This window comes from Xenia sp. Carnegie-2017, unplaced genomic scaffold (genome assembly GCF_021976095.1).
Source record: "Xenia sp. Carnegie-2017 unplaced genomic scaffold, XeniaSp_v1 HiC_scaffold_14, whole genome shotgun sequence".
Classification (NCBI taxonomy): domain Eukaryota; kingdom Metazoa; phylum Cnidaria; class Anthozoa; order Malacalcyonacea; family Xeniidae; genus Xenia; species Xenia sp. Carnegie-2017.
This window is the reverse complement of record NW_025813447.1, coordinates 6431925-6450442: the sequence shown is the minus strand read 5'-3', so window position 1 is coordinate 6450442 and position 18518 is coordinate 6431925.

The window sequence follows — 18518 nt, the reverse complement described above, 5'->3', positions numbered from 1 at the left end:
TAAAGAAAACGCACAAGAAAAAGTGAGAGAAGATACCAAAGTGAAAGAGCTAATTAACAAATATCAAGAAGTCTTTCAAGGACTGGTAAAATTGAAAGTGTTTCAAGTTCATCTACACGTAGATAAGGACGTACAACCTGTCGCACAACCTCATCGTCGGGTACCGTTTCATGTGAGAAAAGACTTGGAGAAACAGTTAAAACGAGACGAAGAACGCGGAGTCATAGAGAAAACAGATGGACCAACACCTTGGGATTGGCCAGTCGTGGTCGTACCAAAACAAAAAGGGGAGGTCCGAGTTTGTATAGATATGCGACAAGTAAACAAAGCAATAAAGGGAGAACGACACGGGACTCCGACGATTGGTGAAATTATAAGTGATCTAAATGGTGCTGTATGGCTTAGCAAATTGGACTTAAATCAAGGCTATAACCAGTTAGAGCTCGATGCAGAATCAAGATATTTGACAACCTTCTCAACACACATTGGTCTACGGAGATTTCAACGTTTGAATTTTAGAATAAACTGTGCTGCAGAGATATTCCAAAATGCCATCAGACAAACGTTGAATGGACTGAGAGGCGTGATTAATATCAGCGATGACATTATGGTGTTTAGCGTTGACGAGAAAGATCACGATGCAAATTTGAACGCGGTATTACAACGAATTAAAGATCGAGGACTAACTCTTAAGAAGGAGAAAAGAAGTTTAATATTCCAGGGTATGTGTTCTCAGAGAATGGTATTGTCCCGGATCCCAATAAAGTGAGAGCAATTAAGGAATGCACAAATCCTAAAGATGTGGGAGAAGTACGAAGTTTGTTAGGCATGACCAATTTTTGCTGTCGATTTATTCCACATTATGCCACAATTACGGAGCCGTTACGTCGACTTATCAAGAAAGATGCCCCATTCGTGTGGACAAGAGAACAAGAAGACACAATGAAAGCCCTACGGAAAACATTAACAGATGGGCCAGAAAGTGCGTATTTCGATCCGGATAGTGATACGGAGGTTTTCACAGATGCTAGTCTAGTTGGTATTGCAGCAGTTTGGCGCAGAGGAAACAGGGAGAAGAAAAAAGGAAAATAATTGCTTACGCTAGTAAATCACTAACTACCAAAGAGAAAAATTATTCTCACTTGGAAAGAGAAGCTTTAGCTATAGTATGGGCCTGCGAACATTTTCATTTATATTTGTTTGGAGAAAAATTACCATCGTCACTGATCACAAGCCGCTGGTGAAAATATATGCAAATCCATCATCAAAGCCATCTGCGAGGTTACAATGATGGGCTTTGCGATTGCAACAATATGATTTTCAAATCTGTTTTCAACCTGGAACTGAAAATCCTGCAGATTTTCTCTCACGTCATCCCTTATCTGATGAGAAACAAAACAACCGGCAAGAGAAAGTAGCAGAAGAATTTGTTAATTACGTTATACAGAACTCGGTTCTAAGAACAATCAGCAGGAAAGATCTGGAAGAAGCTACAAGAGAAGACATTACTCTTCGAGCAGTAATTCAAGCCATTGAAACAGGTAGATGGTTTGAGAGTTCAAAGATGGTAGGAGTAAATCAAGCAGAATTTAGTTCATATGAGAAACTTAAAGATTAACTTTGCATATCTTCGGGTATAATTTTACGAAAACATCAAATAATCATACCAGAAAGTTTACGAGAGAAAGTAGTGAACATTGCTCGTGAAGGTCATATGGGAATGTCAAAACGAAAGCGTTATTACGTGAAAAGGTATGGTTTCCACGTATAGATGAGTTAGATAATGAAAAAGTTAAATCGTGTTTAGCCTGTCAGATTACAACTCCAGTCAGTGAAAAGGAACCATTGAAAATGTCAGAGTTGCCAAGATCTCCTTGGAAAGAGCTAAGTATGGACTTTGGTGTAGCTCCTACAGGCACAGGTGAATATTTGTTTGTTTTGTATCATGATTTTTCCAGAAATCCCATTGTAGAAGTAATCCGATCAACGTCCGCAAACACTGTTATACCCTGTTCGGATAAGATTCTTCCGGAGTTCGGGATACCAGATACGATACGTTCAGACAATGGACCGACATTCAATAGCAAGGAATTTTACGAATTTTCAAAGTATTTGGGATTTAAACACAGAAAAGTTACTCCTTAATTGCCACGGCGCCAACGGGGAAGTGGAAAGATTTATGCGTACTATCAAAAAGACAATAAAGGCTGCGATAATGGAGGGAAAAAATTGCAAGCAAGAAATCCATAATTAACGACAGTAACTTCATACGTCGTTCTTGCTGAACACCATCAGGTGAAGTAGGATCATCAATAATCTGTTATATATAAAAACATGATTTATCCATAGAATTATAGCAAAGTTACAATGGACAGATGAGAGTTATTAACGCTATAAAACTTAAATTCAATATATCGTATAAAGTACCTCAAATCCCGACGATTTCACGTATCGAAAGGATTCTTAAGTAAAGGTGAAAATTAAGATGAGAAATTTCGAAGAATTGAAACTAGAGAATTTTTCAACAAGAAAATGTTGAAAATACCTGTATTACCACACGATTCTTCAATGTCTATGCTCTAAAATAATAGTCATAAAAACGACAATTTCAAAAAACATAAAAAACTAAGTATTTGTAAGATTGGTGAAAGATACAGGATGAAAATGAAACCTTCTCAGAAGACGATGGAAGGAGACCATAACCATTTGATGTGAAGTTCTTCCTAACAAGGTTTTAGGAACTTCAGAGAAGGGTTGCGTTGAGCTGAGAACTAAAAAAGAACAAATATGGATAGATGATGAAGTGGAGAATAAGAATAGAGGTTAAAGAAGACACACTACGTATGCTCATTGGTGTTCCACAAGAGTATACATTACAGGATAACTATGGATCCAACTAGTCTAAACAACTACGTACATTTAAGCAATCCATCTTTCCCATGGTAAACACACGTGTCAAAAAAACGTGATCAAATTACAAAATTCGTGCAATTAAATAGTCGGACATGGTATTGTATTTGTAGAAGAGAGCCAATAAAATAAGAAGATTCTCTTGGGGCATTTGTAAATATTAGTTTAGAAATGCAGTTCGACTAATTATAATGGCAGAAGATGTAAGAGTGAATAAAAACCATTTCCCATCAAATCAAAGGAAAGCTTGGATATGACATGAAATATGCAGGTATAAATTTGTAGAGAAAAATAAAAAACATTTTTGACGTTGTCACGGATATTACGAGTGCCGTAACAAAGTGTTGACGAGTTTCACATGCATTTGTAAAAACAAGTTTAAGTAGACAAAGAGCATGCCAAAAATATATGATGAAAAACTTGCTCAGCGCATCTACAAGCACCAATTTCAGAGCTCGCTCTGTCACAAATTAATAGAGAATATGAGCATGCGTTGTCAACTACACAAACTCTGCAAGCTCATGTTAACGACCAACTGGATGTACTAATACCGATTTTGGAGTAATTAGCTCGCTCAGTCACAAGTTTTAAGACAAATCATCTGCGCTCGCCGTCTGATTGAGCATGCGCAGTCAACTTGACCAGCTACCCAAGTTCATGGTCATGGCAACGATCAACTGCATCTACTAGCACCAATTTTGAAGTAAATAGCATGCTTAGTAACAATTTAATAGAGAAATCGTCTGCGCATGCGCTCGAGCATGCGCAGTCCACTCGAGTAATTGTTCATAGTCATGACAACGACCAAACATATGCACTTGCACTACATTTGTGTCAATTAACTTACTTAGTCGCAAATTATCAAAGAAATCATCTGGGCATTCGCAGTAACGATAATAATCATCCCACAACTTTCGTACGCCTTTAAATTTTGGTATATATATATATAAAGCTAAAACTTCATATTGTAGATATCAACTAGCAGTGGAAGCTGGGTGCATATAGTACGCAGTGCACATATCTAATAATACACTAGATAGTGCAACGGCTTACATTTCATAAGTAGTGGTTGAAGCCGGGCAAATTTACTTCCGGAGCCCAAAGTAGTGAGAATCAATATGGCGTTGTATTAGAAAATATTTGGTCAAAGCTGATATCTTGCAATTACTTGCAAGTCACGACGGTTACATAAACTGGTTTACTCTATTAATGAAAAAATCAATGTGACCATAGTTTTTCAAGAAAAAGATAGCAGAATACGCCAATACATCGCCGTAAAATTGATTTCAAGTGTAGCTCGATTTGAAAGCATCAGCAGCGACGAAGGCTTAAGATACTGGAATTTGCACATCTAAATATCGTATCACAGCACAATCTGCCACAAAATGTTCAATCGAACGTCGTAGAATTATCTTCCGATATTATTGTTAAGTAAAACGAGTTGGAGATAACAGTTTGAAAGATTTTTCACGATTTATATAAAGTATATTGTTCACTGTACATAATTAAATATTGCACCGGATTATTGTACCAGAAATGCATTTTTCTGGTGTTTCTGGTCGGCAAACGAATATAGCTATGTCACGATGTGAGTAATTAGTACGCTCAGAAATTATTTACTGAAAGAATGTGAAGAGTCTACCTCGAAGAGTCTATGTCTTGCTTGTCTATGTCTTGTCTATGTCTTGCTTGTCTTGCTTGTCTATGTCATAGAGTCTGTCTTGCTTCTTCGGAATTTTTTTTATATTATGAGTCTACCTCTGTTACACCAAATTTTTTGTGAAGTATAAAATAGCAGGTCACTTGTGAAACTGTTGATACCACAGGTTGATACAATACACTCTGTCCAACATGGGGAAAATATTTACTTGTTAAAGCAAGAATAGTCACCAGACTTGTAGTATTGACTGTGTTTTACACATATATATAAACAATGTATTGTCATAGTCTAAACCAGTGGGTTATATGGCCACTGCCCACAGTGCTTAATGTACTGTTATGGTGATGTTATGCTACTGTTTTCAACATTTTTATTGTCTTTTTTACCATTCAGGCATGTATATGCATATAAAACTTTCTACACATTCTTGTTATTGAAAATATCAAACCTAAATTATTTATTCTGAGCAAAATATTTAATTTGTGCTTGTAACATGTGTCGATTTCTGACTGATTTTTGTAATATGCCTGTTCTATTTCAATACATCCATAGATCGAGTATGATATCGCTGTATTTGCCACACGAACTAAGCCACACTATGGCAGATTGTGCTGTGATACGATATTTAGATGTGTAAATTCCAGTACTTAAGCCTTAGTCGCTGCTTATGCTTTCAAATCAAGCTACACTTGATATCAATTTTACGGCGATGTATTGGCGTATTCTTCAATTTTTTACTTACAAACTATAGTCACAATGATTTATTTCATAAATAGTGCAAAAAAGTTGATGCAACCTCCGCGATTTGCTAATAATTGCGAGATATTAACTTGGACCACATATTTTCTAATACAACGCCATATTGATTCTCACTACTTTGGGGCTCCGGAAGTAAATTTGCCCGGCTTCAACTTTTATGTCAGTTGCACTATCTAGTGTATTATTAGATCTGCGATGCAGTGTCTTAGGGGCCCTCACTTCGGTGGCGACCCCACTCTCCCTGCGTATCCTGAGCAAAGCCTATCGCAGGTGATCTCAGTGTCTGATGGGCGGAAGCTTGCTATTGGCATCTCCCAAGTAGGATAGCGTGGAGGGGCCGAAATCTCCTACCGAAACGATAACATGCGGCGTTCTAGTACCTTGCGCTTAAGAAGATATCGGGAAGTATGGACTGAAAACGACGTTTTTTGCTTTCGAATTTTATCGTTTTGTTTTCTTCTCATAAAACAAACCAAGCAATGTCCCAACTTCTTATGACCCTGTCTTTTTCTGACACTTATAATTAAAGACAACCTTAAACATGTTTTATACCAATTTTATCGGTTTATATCTTTCTGATTTAACTCTCCCATTTACTGTTTCTCATGTATCACGAGCAAGCCATCCATATGTTTCATGGAAAACAAACCAGGATTATGTGGTCAACTCTAGTGATCAACTATCTCGGGGTATCGGGAGGCATGGACCGAAAACGGGATTCTTTGGTTTCAAAATTTGTCTTTTTCTTTACAAGAATTCTCCTCATAAAAAAAACTAGAACGTCCAAGGATACTTCAAAGGTTCAAACAACTTCTGCCTTTTTGAACTATAACTTAAACAAACACTAAGCATGTTTATACGTTTTTTACTTATTACCTTTTACAACGTATTTTACTCATAACTCTCTCGTGATGAACGAGAGCCTCCTTATACAATATGACTCTTTCATCATGAACGAACGCATCCACGGGCTTCACGGAAAAAAGGGATTATGTACTTTGTTATAATAGTTGCTACAAAGATAACATTTAATAAGCTAAGAAATTTGAAAATAAATATATTTGAGTTATTAGGAAATAACAAGTCGAGAATTCATTGATCATACTCATTCCAATTGGTCTGGAACAACCATGACATTTATAATTTTGACCATCCAACCTTTATCAAGGGCTATTATGTTAATTAACGACAGTAACTTCATACGTCGTTCTTGCTGAACACCTTCAGGTGAAGTAGGTGTTGGAGTCTGATCTCAAACTTCCTGAACTATTATGTAAATTTTAATTAATTAATTATTCCATGGGCTTCTTCTACTGCCTACTCTGTAACATGGCGTATATTAAACTGTTGTTATATTGAATCGCTTTTATTATCCTCCATCATGTCAAGAGACGCACCGTCAACAGTAGGATCATCAATAATTGCCACAATGATCAAATCATCGACCCAAATAAGAATAATCACTAAGCTTTCATTAACTCTCTTAAAATAAAGACAGTGATCTACTTTGCTCTGAGTAAAACCATTCTCTACGAGATGTGTATGTAATACAACATTCCAATTTCGACCTGATTGCTTTAAACCGTACAGTGACTTGTTTAACTTATAAACTAATTTCTCTTCTGAGTTAAGGGAAGGGGTTTCAAAACCTTCTGCTTGTTCAATAAATATCTCACAGTCTATGGGTGCATTTAAGTATGCTGTCTTTACATCCATTTGTTGCAAAATCAAATCATTTTGGGCAGCCACTTGCATTAACACACGAACAGTAGTCATGTTTGCTGTAGGTGCAAAGGTATCATTATAATCTATGCCCTTAACTTGGCTATACCCCTTTGCAACAAATCTAGCTTTATATGTCTTAGCTTTCCTGGGACATCTTTAATGGTGTATACCCATTTACCCCCCACTGCTTTTCTACCTTCTGGTAAAGTGGTTAAGCTGAATGTATCGTTATTCTTAAGAGAACTCATTTCTTCTAACATCACTGCTTTCCAATGCTTAGCATCGGCGGAGTTCATAGCCTCAGCATATGATTGGGGAAATCTGCTGATCTTATAACAATAATCAATATACACTAAAGGTGGCTCATTCTCACTTTGAATACTGTTTGCAAGATCACTCAGGTAGTCTGGCGCTTTTCTAACTCGTTGCGGGTATCTTAAATGGTTTTCTAATCGTGAACTATTATTTGATTCTTCACATGCTACAATCTCACTCTAACCTTTACTTACATCAATCTCCTCACTTGCATCATGTACATTCGGAGTTTTTTCATGCATTGATTCTGACTCCCTTGTACTGCTCTTGCTTTCAACTGGCAATCCCAAATCTTCTATCTCAGTTGTCTGTGTTTGACGCCCACAAACATTCTTCTGGATGAACTTCACAATTCTATACCTTAAAACCTTATTGCTTTTTGGGAAATACACTAAGTACGCTGGACTTTCGCTGTCAAATCCAACAAAAATTCCTTTTGAACACCTAGGATCTAATTTTTGCTTGCAGTGTTCATAAGCAAAACACTCACTCCCGAATACCCTCATGTTAGCTAAGTTTGGTTTACGACCTGTAAGAGCAAAATACGGTGTCTGATTTAAGCGGTTATTCAAACATCTATTCCTTATATATGCAGCTGCCTTAACTGCATAAGGCCAAAACAACTTATTCAATTTTGATTCTGTGAGTAAGCACCTACCCATATCAAATAGTGTCCTCCAATGGCCCTCCGCAGTGCCATTTTGGCGAGGCGAGTGTGGGGCAGAGGTTTCATGCTTGATACCGTTACTACGCATCAGTGTTTTGAAATCACTGGAGATAAATTCACCACCATTGTCGGATTTCATTCTCTTAATGTTTCCATATGGGGCAGAGTCAGAAATGAATTTCTTTGTTGCTTCAGTAGTGTCACACTTTTTCTTAAGAAAATACACGAAAACAGCCCCTGAATAATCATCTGTAAAGGATATAGCGTATTTGAATCCTTCTTTTGAAGCAGGATCTACAGGACCAGCAAGATCGGTGTGTACAAGTTCCAAAGGGTTCTTTGATCGAATGTCAGGATTTCTATTTCTATTTTGAGTCATCTTTCGCAAAAGACAAGTTTCACAATCTGGTTTGGCAGTTCTGCTACCACTGATCTTCATACCATCAACGACATGTTGCAAATTCCATATGTCCTCATAGTTGCAATGCCCTAGTATGTCATGCCAACTCTTTAGGTCACAAGTGTAGTTTACAGACTCTTCATTTTCGTGGCCTTTGTTAGGTACGGTGGGTAAATAATAAAGTTTACCATGTTTCTCTATGTTAAACTTTGTGCCATCAGTGCTCTTTAATTCTGCTGACTGTGGGTGGAATTCAACACTTGCTCCTTTCTCGGTTTCAGCTTGCACAGAAAATATATCTTGTGGATAGGAAGGTATGTACAGTGCTTTCTTCAAAGATACAGCTGTACATTTCCCTGTGGAATCAATTATGTGTATACTTACATTACCCCTCTTTAGTGCCACATTGTTTGACTTTGTGCCATCTGCCAACTGAATGTAATGTGAATTGGGTTTGAATGCATCGTCAAAGCTTGTAAACTTGGACTCGTCAGTGATAATGTGGGATGTTGCTCCACAATCAACCAATAACATATCTTGAAATCTCTTATCTTTAACATTTTGTTTTACTTTAACTTGGAATGCAAAGAAATGCTCTTTATCAAAATTTGATGTCAGTTTTACCTCATCTTTTGTCTTTTCTTTCATTCTCTTCTTTCGACATATACTTTCATCATGGGTTGAACTTTGACATGTTTTGCACCACATCTTTTTCGATTTTTCTTTGTTTGGGCACTGTCTAGCGAAATGTCCCGGTTTTCCACATGAGTAGCACTTTTTCTTCTCTTTTCCGTGATTATCATGATTGAATTTCTTGGTATCAAACTTGAAGATCGAATTTTCACCACGATGATCGCCTCGGGCTCGTTCACTTTCTTCAAAACTACGTAACGCTTGCTTAAATTCACTAATGATTGTTTATTCTCGCTATGGGTAACAAACACATAGAAAGGTGACGATTCTGGAAGTCCCTTTAGTACCATGGCTATGAATAATCCATCGCTCACAATTTCACCCGCATTCTTTAAGGCTGTTGCAGCTGTCTCAGCTCGTATTAAATAATCGGTGACAGTTTCATTTGCTGATTTCATCAAAGATGTTAATTGTGTGTACAGTGATATAATTCTTGGTTTGCTCGTCCCCGCGTAATGTCCTTTTAATATTTTTAAACCTTTTCTACCATCATCGACGGCATCTCTCATAATTAACGATAGACTTTTATCATCGAGAAACAGGATCAACTCGGCAAATGTCTCTGCATTTTCATCTCTGTCTATATCTTCGTCTTCGTCGGCAGTAATTACTTTGTGCAACTTTTGTAAACGCATATATCCGAGGAATTTAATCTCCCATTGCTCATATTTTTGTTCATCTCCATCAAAAAATAGTCGCCCATATCTTCCAAGAACTTCTTTCCTGGGCCCATAACCTGTTGACGGTGCGTCTCTTGACATGATAAAGGATAATAAAAGCGATTCAATATAACAACAGTTTAATATACGCCATGTTACAGAGTAGGCAGTAGAAGAAACACATGGAATAATTAATTAATTAGTTAATAATTAATTAATTAGTTCATAATTAATGAATTAATTCATGAATTAATTAATTATGAACTTGGGTAGCTGGTCAAGTTGACGGCGCATACTCAATCAGACTGCGCATGCGCAGATGGTAATTACTCCAAAATCGGTACTAGTACATGCAGTTGGTCGTTAACATGAGCTTGCAGAGTTTGTGGAGTTGACAACGCATGCTCAGATTCTCAATTAATTTGTGACAGAGCGAGCTCTGAAATTGGTGCTTGTAGATGCGCTGAGCAAGTTTTCCATCATATATTTTTGGCATGCTCTTTGTCTACTTAAGCTTGTTTTTACAAATGCATGTGAAAACTCGTCAACACTTTGTTACGACACTCGTAATATTCGTGACAACGTTAAAAATGTTTTTTATTTTTCTCTACAACTTTATACCTGCATATTGCATGTCATATTCAAGCTTTCCTTTGATTTGACGGGAAATGGTTTTTATTCACTCTTACATCTTCTGCCTTTGTAATTAGTCGATCTGTATTTCTAAACTAATATTTACAAATGCCACAAGAGAATCTTTTAATTTTATTGGCTCTCTTCTACAAATACAATACCATGTCCGACTATTTGATTGCACGAATTTTGTAATTTGATCACGTTTTTTTGACACGTGTGTTTACCATTGGAAAGATGGATTGCTCAAATGTACCTAGTTGTTTAGACTAGTTGGATCCATAGTTATCCTATAATGCATACTCTTGTAAAACTCTGAACAGCATACGTAGTGTGTCTTCTTTAACCTCTATTCTTGTTCTCCACTTCATCATCCATCCATATTTGTTTTTTTTAGTTCTCAGCTCAACGCAACCCTTGTCTGAAGTTCCTAAAACCTTGTTAAGAAGAATTTCACATCAAATGGTTATGGTCTCCTTCCATCGTCTTCTGAGAAGGTTTCATGTTCATCCTGTATCTTTCACCAATGTTACAAATACTTACTTTTTATGTTTTTTGAAAGTCGTTTTTATGACTATTATTTTAGAGCATAGACATTGAAGAATTTTGTGGTAGTACAGGTATTTTCAACATTTTTTTGTTGAAAAATTCTCTAGTTTCAATTCTTCGAAATTTCTCATCTTAATTTTCACCTTTACTTAAGAATCCTTTCGATACGTGAAATCGTCGGGATTTGAGGTACTTTATACGATATATTGAATTTAAGTTCTATAGCGTTAATAACTCTCATCTGTCCATTGTAACTTTGCTATAATTCTATGGATAAATCATGTTTTTATATATAACAGATTATTGATGATCCTACTTCACCTGATGGTGTTCAGCAAGAACGACGTATGAAGTTACTGTCGTTAATTAACAATATAGCCCTTGATAAAGGGTTGGATGGTCAAAATTATAAATGTCATGGTTGTTCCAGACCAATTGGAATGCGTATGATCAATAAATTCTCGACTTGTTATTTGCTAATAACTCAAATATATTTATTTTCAAATTTCTTAGCTTAATGAATGTTATCTTTGTAGAAACTATTATAACAAAGTACATTGTAAAAGGTAATAAGTAAAAAACGTATAAACATGCTTAGTGTTTGTTTAAGTTACAGTTCAAAAAGGCACAATTTGTTTGAACCTTTGAAGTATTCTTGGACATTCTAGTTTTTTTTTATGAGAAGAATTCTTGTAAAGAAAAAGACAAATTTTGAAAACCAAAGAATCCCGTTTTCAGTCCATGCCTCCCGATACCCCGAGATAGTTGATCACTAGAGCGGACCACATAATCCTTGTTTGTGTTCCATGAAACATATGGATGGTTTGCTCGTGATACATGAGAAACAGTAAATGGGAGAGTTAAATCAGAAGGATATAAACCGATAAAATTGGTATAAAACATGTTTAAGGTTGTCTTTAATTATAAGTGTCAGAAAAAGACAGGGTCATAATAAGTTAATTGAAACATTGCTTGCTTTGTTTTGTGAGAAGAAAACAAAAAGATAAAATTCGAAATCAAAAAACCCCGTTTTCGGTCCATGCTTCCGGATACCTTCTTAAGCGCAAGGCACTAGAACGCTGCATGTTAACGTTTCGGTAGGAAATTTCGGCCCCTCCACGCTATCCTACTTGGGAGATGCCAATAGCAAGTTTCCGCCCATCAGACCCTGAGATCACCTGCGATAGGCTTTGCTCAGGGTACGCAGGGAGAGTGTGGTCGCAACCGAAGTGAGGGCCCCTAAGCCACTGCATACTATATCGCACCCAGCTTCCACTGCTAGTTGACATCTACTATATGAAGTTTTAGCTTTATATATATATACCAAAATTTAAAGGCGTACGAAAGTTGGAGATGATTGTTATCGTTACTGCGCATGCCCAGATGATTTCTTTGATTATTTGCGACTAAGTGAGTTAATTGACACAAATGTAGTGCAAAAACATATAGTTGGTCGTTGTCATGACTATTAACAATTACTCGAGTGGACTGCGCATGCTCGAGCGCATGCGCAGACGATTTCTCTATTAAATTGTTACTAAGCATGCTATTTACTTTAAAATTGGTACTAGTAGATGCAGTTGATCGTTGCCATGACCATGAACTTGGGTAGCTGGTCGAATTTACTGCGCATGCTCAATCAGACTGCGCCTGCCTAGATGGTTTATCTTGAAACTTGTGACTGAGCGAGCTAATTACTCTAAAATCGGTACTGGTACATCTAGTTGGTCGTTAACATGAGCATTGGGCATCGGGAAGTATGGACCGAAAACGGGTTTTTTTGCTTTCGAATTTTATCGTTTTCTTTTCTTCTCATAAAACAAACCAAGCAATGTCCCAACTTCTTATGACCCTGTCTTTTTCTTACAATTATAATTAAAGACAACCTTAAACATGTTTTATACCAATTTTATCGGTTTCTATCTTTCTGATTTAACTCTCCCATTTACTGTTTCTCATGTATCACGAGCAAACCATCCATATGTTTCATGGAAAACAAACAAGGATTATGTGGTCCGCTCTAGTGGTGAACTATCTCGGGGTATCGGGAGGCATGGACCGAAAACGGGATTCTTTGATTTTCAAAATTTGTCTTTTTCTTTACAAGAATTCTTCTCATAAAAAAAAACTAGAATGTCCAAGGATACTTCAAAGGTTCAAACAAATTCTGCCTTTTTGAACTATAACTTAAACAAACACTAAGCATATTTATAAGTTTTTTACTTATTATTTTTTACAACGTATTTTTCTCATAACTCTCTCGTGATGAACGAGAGCCTCCTTATACAATATGACTCTTTCATCATAAACGAACGCATCCATGGGCTTCGCGGAAAAAAGGATTATGTACTTTGTTATGATAGTTTCTACAAAGATAACATTTAATAAGCTAAGAAATTTGAAAATAGAAATATTTGAGTTATTAGGAAATAACAAGTCGAGAATTCATTGATCATACTCATTCCAATTGATCTAGAACAACCATGACATTTATAATTTTGACCATCCAACCCTTTATCCAAGGCTATATTGTTAATTAACGACAGTAACTTCATACCTCGTTCTTGCTAAAAACCTTCAGGTGAAGGAGGATCATCAATAATCTGTTATATATAAAAACATAATTTATCCATAGAATTATAGCAAAGTTACGATGGACAGATGAGAGTTATTAACGCTATAAAACTTAAATTCAATATATCGTATAAAGTACCTCAAATCCCGACGATTTCTCGTATCGAAAGGATTCTAAAGTAAAGATGAAAATTAAGATGAGAAATTTCGAAGAATTGAAACTAGAGAATTTTTCAACAAAAAAATGTTGAAAATACCTGTACTACAACAAGATTCTTCAATGTCTATGTTTTAAAATAATAGTCATAAAAACGACTTTCAAAAAACATAAAAAGTAAGTATTTGTAACATTGGTGAAAGATACAGGATGAACATGAAACCTTCTCAAAATACGATGGAAGGAGACCATAACCATTTGATGTGAAATTCTTCCTAACAACGTTTGCGCAATCCGTTAGCATACCATGAAAACTAACTTCTGGTTTAGGCGACGCTTTACTAGCAACCTCCTCAACGTTTTCAGGACAATTAACGTCTACTGAACTCATGGGCGGATCTAAGCCATGGGGAAAGTGGCTTGAGCCACGGTCAGAATTCTGCCAATTAAGTTTTTTCACGGTTGACTTTTTCATGATAAAAATTTTGCTCAAATACAGCAAAATTGGATCAAAATCAAAAATTGAATGAAATTTGTAATTCATTCTGTCAAAAATTTGTGTTAACAGAACAAAAACTTCAAATTAAATGTCTTGTTAAAATAGTATTATCATCCAGTTAAACTCTGAACTGTAAAATCACCGAACGCGTCTCGAATCTTGCCGAATACGCAATGAATATGCTCGGAATATGTTCGTAAATTCGAGCCTGCAATCTCCGAATGAAAAGCCACGGTCAGCGTTCAAAAAATTTCGCAATAGTTGCTAAATATAGTAACCTTCAGCCACGGTGCAGCGTTGCAAGCCAATCACAGGGAACGTTTTGGTCATGTGCGCTACGGTGAGCCACGGTGAATGTATTTTGATTGCGCAATAAATACAAGTCATATGCAAAAGCTCGATTCTTGTCGACTTGAAAAAACGCTACTTCTAGTTCTATTCACCGATTAGGATCAATGGCAACTTCTAAAAAGATCGATGCTCTTGAAAAGCTCGTCCAAACCTTTCAGCAAGAGAACGCTTGCGAAATTATTTCTGGTGAATTGTCTAACTTGAGACAACACTGTGTTAAAATAATCAACGAGGAAAGGCTTCGTCGTATAAATTCTACTGGTGATATTATGCTACGAACTTGTTCATTTTCAAAACTGCAGTTCCCTGAAAGCCAAATTGAAAGATCATGACCCAATGTCCCTGTTAGGTAAGAATTTACATGTATTGGGGTATTAATTTACATTTTTATTTACGTTTGACATCTTGGCCTGAAATATATGATCAATCCGTTAATTTTCAGTTTTTCATATTTAGTGTATCATGTAAAATATATGTCTAAAGCTGTCATTATTTTGCATACTCAGTCTGTCTAATCAAACAAAACAACAACAAGCAAACAACATTTGTATACCGGCCAGTATTAATCCCCGCCAGGGGGGTTGACCGGTCCATGAACTTTCCTACGCCAAACGTCTCTATCTCTCGCCATATCTCTCGTTATACCCATCGCCTTCATATCACTGTTCACAGCATCCATCCATCTCCTTCTCGGTCTACCTCGTTTGCAGACTCCATCAACATTCATATGCAACGTTCTACGAATTTCAGCACTTTCTTCATTCCTTTCCACATGGCCAAACCACCTCAAACGCTGGCGCCTTACCCAATTCTCGATACACTCAACACCAACTCTTTCTCTAATCTCTTTACTTCGAATCCTATCCATCAACGTTACACCACACAATGTAATCTGCCTAATGTACGGCCTAAATAATTTTAATTGTTACTGTCTGTTAAAAAAAATGTTTTACTTCAATATTAGTCAAAGCTAGTCCTTTTTAAAGTTAACCTAATCAATAATGTATTATCCTTGTATTCCTGGCATTTTATGTTATCCCCTGATTAAAGAAACTAACATATCATTTTGAATAACTGTTACTTTCTTTCGCGATTTATATAGAATATTGATGCTATAGTAGATGGAATAATAAACCGTCTGAATCCTGTTCGACATGCCTAGACTAGTTCCAAATCTTAGACTACCTGCCTGTGACTTTGACTTTATCATGATGTTACCAAATTAACACAAAGAGAAAATAACTTTCTCAATTTCAATATTATTAGTCTATCTTTAACAGTATTGGTTACCCTTATTTATTCTAATGTCAGAGTCAGTCTAGCAGATTTGTTTCCAGGTATAACTTGGTATAACAAAGCAGCCATTGATACTTAAATACTAATTTTTCTTTTAGTATTTTAGCCAATGGGAATTGTCTGTTCAATGCATGTTCTATTGCATTAGTTGGGAATGAGACTCTCTCTATTTACTTGAGATTCCTAATTAGTGTTGAAATGTTTGAGAATGCAAAATACTATTCTACCCATCCTCTCATCGAGTACCAGCATAAAAATGGTGTGTTCACTTCACTTAAAAAATGCCTTTGCCATGTGTATATCCGATGCAGCTCTAACCTCTTTAGAAAATGCGAATGAAATTGCAGCTGTTTTACAAGAAGCAGTGGAAACAGCGAATAATTACACCTTTTCACCCTTGATGTGTATGTTTGCTTTGTCCTGAGTAATCCAGTGTGCTATTCAGTCATACTACCCAATTACTAATGATGCTGAAGTGAAAGGAAATTGGTATTCCTTGGCTAAAATATTCAATTGTACAATATATCCAAGAGATTTTGTTGATGGGAGTGCAATTGACTATGTCCATATCGTTCGTTGTGCTGCATCATGTCAAGAGACGCTGTAAGTTATGCTGTAAGTTATGCGTTCATCAGATTGTTACTTAAGTGATGCTGTTAAGTTATAGTTCAAAAACGTCGAACGATATGTCTTTAATATGACTTAACAGCGAAACATAACTTACATGTTAACGTTAACATAACTTACATGTCAAGAGACGCTGTAAGTTATGCTTAAGACCTTTCTGTAACAATCCTGTTACAGAAAGGTACGGAAACTGCGTTGATTTTACAGCAGACACCACAAGGTAAGTAAAATTTTTATTCTTCTATCCGAACAGAATTAAAAAAATGGCGATATTAGAATTATTTTTAGATGAGATTATAACTAAAATATTGTTATATTCTACATAAAAAAGGCCAGAATTCGCTTTTCCGAGAGTCTAGATTTCAAAACTTTCTTGGGGAGCATGCCCCCACACCCCCCTAGCGTTGGCTCGCGCCGAAGGCGCTAGCTACGTCAACGGGCCACGGTCAGCCCAGAAGCTGGATCCACCCCTGGAACTAGTGTCACAAGGTTCAATGACGATGACCAACCACTAGCCATACCTAACATGTTACCACCAGAGATCTTTCTTGGGTAGATCAAGGTTTTAGGAAGTTCAGACAAGGGTTGTGTTGAGCTGAGAACTAAAAACGAACAAATATGGATAGATGATGAAGTGGAGAACAAGAATAGAGGTTATAGAAGACACACTACGTATGCTCATTGGTATTTCACAAGAGTATACATTACAGGATAACAATGGATCAAACTAGTCTAAACAACTAGGTACATTTAAGCAATCCATCTTTCCCATGGTAAACACACGTGTCAAAAAAACGTGATCAAATTACAAAATTCGTGCAATCAAATAGTCGGACATGGTATTTTATTTGTAGAAAAGAGCCAATAAAATAAAAAGATTCTCTTGGAGCATTTGTAAATATTAGTTTAGAAATACATATCGACTAATTATAAAGGCAGAAGATTTAAGAGTGAATAAAAAACATTTTTAACGTCGTCACGGATATTGCGAATGCCGTAACAAAGTGTTGACGAGTTTCACATGCATTGGTAAAAACAAGCTTAAGTAGACAAAGAGCATATCAAAAATATATGATGGAAAACTTGCTCAGCGCATCTACAAGCACCAATTTCAGAGCTCACTCTGTCACAAATTAATTGAGAATCTAGGAATGCGTTGTCAACTCCACAAACTCTGCAAGCTCATGTTAACGAACAACTGGATGTACTAGTACCGATTTTGAAGTAATTAGGTCGCTCAGTCACAAGTTTTAAGACAAATCATCTGCGAATGCGCAGTCTCATTGAGCATGCACAGTCAACTTGACCAGCTACCCAAGTTCATGGTCATGGCAACGACCAACTGCATCTACTAGCACCAATTTAGAAGTCAATAGCATCAAAGAAATCATCTGGGCATGCGCAGTAACGATAAAAATCATCCCACAACTTTCGTACGCCTTTAAATTTTGGTATATATATATAAAGCAAAAACTTCATATAGTAGATGTCAACTAGCAGTGGAAGCTGGGTGCATATAGTATGCAGTGGCTTGGGAGCCCTCACTTCGTTGGCGACCGCACTCTCCCTGCGTACCCTGAGCAAAGCCTATCGCAGGTGATCTCAGGGTCTGATGGGCGGAACCTTGCTATTTGCATCTGCCAAGTAGGATAGCGTGGAGGGGCCGAAATCTCCCAACGAAACGTTAACATGCGGCGTTCTAGTGCCTTGCGCTTAAGAAGGTATCGGGAAGCATGGACCGAAAACGGTGTTTTTTGCTTTCGAATTTTAAGGTTTTGATTTCTTCTCATAAAACAAACAAAGCAATGTTTCAATTAAGTTCTTATGACCCTGTCTTTTTCTGACACTTATAATTAAAGACAACCTTAAGCATGTTTTATACCAATTTTATCGGTTTATATCTTTCTGATTTAAATCTCCCATTTACTGTTTCTCATGTATCACGAGCAAACCATCCATATGTTTCATGGAAAACAAACAAGGATTATGTGGTCCGCTCTAGTGATCAACTATCTCGGGGTATCGGGAAGCATGGACCGAAAAC